Here is a 3,181-nt window from a genome sequence, read left to right on the forward strand (position 1 = left end):
CTTAAAGTAAACTATCATTTTGTAATTTCCCTTTATCCTATATCTTAAATAATGATAAATGAATAAATAAAGCAAATGATGTATATAGGCATCATGCAGCTCATATATGTTCAGTAGTGTTGGTTTCTTTTGTGGGATACATAAGTTGAGAGGAAAGATCTTATATCTCAAACTTGCTAATCCTAATGAAAGTCTTATTGTAAAGTATACTGCATAGTTATTGCATTCATTCAAGGTATATACTGCATTCATTCAAGGTGTGAAAAGCACTGATATATTTCAGTCCTACTAAAATATTCTGGTTTCACCTAATTTTTATTTGAGGTATAGTTGACTTATGATATTGTGTTAGTTTCAGGTATACATCAAAGTGATTCAGTTATATATGTGTATTTTTTTCAGATTTTTTTCTATTATAGGTTATTATAAGATATTGAATATAGTTCCCTGTGCTATACAGTAAATCCTTGTTGCTTATCAATTGTATGTGTAGTAGTTTGTATCTGTTAATTCCATACTGCTAATTTATCTCTCCACCCTCCCTTTTTCTCTTGGTAGCCCTAGTTTGATTTCTATATTTGTGAATCTGTTTTTGTTTTGTTAGGTTCATTTGGATTTTTTTTGAGATCCCACATGTAAGTGATATCATATAATACTTCCTTTTCTTTGTCTCACTTACTTTACTAAGTATAATATTCTCTAGATCCATCTATGTTGCTGAAAATGGTGATATTTCATTCTTTTTTAAGACTAATATTCAGTGATAAATATACACACATGTGAACACACCAGAAATATATACCACATCTTCTGAAGGCAGTCATTGGTTGGTGGGCACTTGGATTGTTTCCATGTCTTGGCTTTATAAATAGTACTGCTATGAATATTAGGGTGCATGTATCTTTTCAAATTAGAGTTTTCGTCTTTTCTAGGTATATATCCAGGAGTTGGATTGCTGGGTCATATGGTAGCCTGTTTTTAGTTTTGTCAGGATCCTCCATACTGTTTTTTATAGTCACTGCACCAATTTACATTCCTACCAACAGTATAAGAGGGTTCCCTTTCTCCACACCCTCTCCAGCACTTATTTGTAGATCTTTGATGATAGACATTTTGACCTGTGTGAGATGATACCTCACAGTGGTTTTGGTTTGCATTTCTCTAATAATTTCGTATTTTCTTCGGTCATCTAATGCGAAGAACTAATTCATTGGAAAAGACCCTGATGCTGGGAAAGATTGAAAGCAGGAAGAGAAGGGGATGACAGAGGAGGAGATGGTTGGATGGCATCACTGACTCAATGGACATGAATTTGAGCAAGCTCCAGGAGTTGGTGATGGACAGGGAAGCCTGGCAATGCTGCAGTCCATGGGGTCGCAAAGAGTCGGACATGACTGAGCGATTGAACTGACTGTCTAATAATTAGCAATGTTGAACATCTTTTCATGTGCCTATTGGCCATCTGTATGTCTTTGAACAAATGTCTAGGCCTTCTGCCCATTTTTTGACTGGATTTTTTTCAATATTAGGTTATATGAGTTGTGTGTATATTTTGAATATTAGCTCCTTGTTGAGTGCGTTGTTTGCAAATATTTTCTCCCGTTCTGTAGGTTGTCTTTTCACGTTGTCTCTGATTTCCATTGCTGTGTAAAAGCTTTTCAGTTTCATTAGGTCTTATTTATTTTAGCTGTTATTTGTTTGGCCTTGGGAGACTGATCTAAGAAGATATTGTTACTATTTATGTTCGAGGATGTTTTGTCTGTGTTCTCTTCTATGAGTTTCATGTAGTATGTCTTATATTTAGGCCTTTAAGCCATTTTGAGCTTATTTTTGTGTATGGTGTGAGGGAGTGTTACGGTTTCATTGATTTACATATCACTGTTCTGCTTGCCCAGCACCACTTGTTGAAGAGATTATCTTTTCTCCATGTTATGTTCTTTCATATTCTTTTTTGTAGATTAATTGACTGTAGTTGTGTGGGTTTATTTCTGGGCTGTCTATTCTGTTCCATTGTCTGTTTTTTGTACCAGTACCATACTGTTTTGATACTCTAGCTTTGTAGTATTGTCAGGATTCTTTTGGTCTTTTGTCATTCCATGTAAATTTTAGGATTATTTATTCTAGTTCTGTGAAAAATATCTTGGGTATTTTGATAGTGATTGCATTAAATCTGTAGATTGCTTTGGGTAGTATGGTCATTTTAACAGTGTTAATTCTTTCAATGTAATAACATGGGATATCTTTTCATTTCTCTGAGTCATCTTAAGTTTCTTTTATCAGTGTCTTATAGTTTTTACACATAGCCACCTTGTTGGTTAAGTGCTGCAGTCCATGAGGGTTGCAAAGAGTCAGACATGATTGAGTGACTGACCTGAACTGAACTGAATGTCCTTCTCTGCTTTCTTTTATGTCCTTTGTTTTAAAGTCTGTTTTTGCTGATATGAGTATTGCTACCCATTCCACCCCCACTTTCTGTTTCCATGTGCTTGAAATATCTTTTTACATCTCAATATTTTCAGTCTCTTTGTGTTTTTTACCCTGAAATGAGTCTCTTGTAGGCAGCACATTGTAGGTTCTTGTTTAATCCAATATGCCGTTCTCTGTCTCTTGATCAGAGCATTTAGTCTATTGACATTTAAAGTAATTATTGATAGTATGTGCTTACAACCATTTTAACCAGTTGTTAAACATAACAACATAAACATAAACAACATAAACAACATAAACCAGTTGTTTATGTTCTTCTTTGTTCATTTCTTCTTTTTGTTCTTTTTTGATAGCCTGGTGATTTTCTTGTATCGTATGCCTGACTTCTGGAGAAGGCAGTGGCACCCCACTCCAGTACTCTTGCCTGGAAAATCCCATGGACTGAGGAGCCTGGAAGGCTGCAGTCCATGGGGTCGCTGAGGGTCGGACACGACTGAGCGACTTGACTTTCACTTTTCACTTTCATGCATTGGAGAAGGAAATGGCAACCCACTCCAGTATTCTTGCCTGGAGAATCCCAGGGAGAGGGGAGCCTGGTGGGCTGCCGTCCATTGGGTCGCACAGAATCGGACACGACTGAAGCGATGTAGTAGTAGTAGTAGTATGCTTGAGTTCTGTTTAATGTGTGTGTGTGTGAATCTGTTGCATGTTTTTGATTTGTGGTTACCATGATGTTCAAGTCTGTTGACCCATA

The sequence above is a fragment of the Bos javanicus genome, chromosome 10 (assembly GCF_032452875.1).
Source record: "Bos javanicus breed banteng chromosome 10, ARS-OSU_banteng_1.0, whole genome shotgun sequence".
Taxonomy (NCBI): domain Eukaryota; kingdom Metazoa; phylum Chordata; class Mammalia; order Artiodactyla; family Bovidae; genus Bos; species Bos javanicus.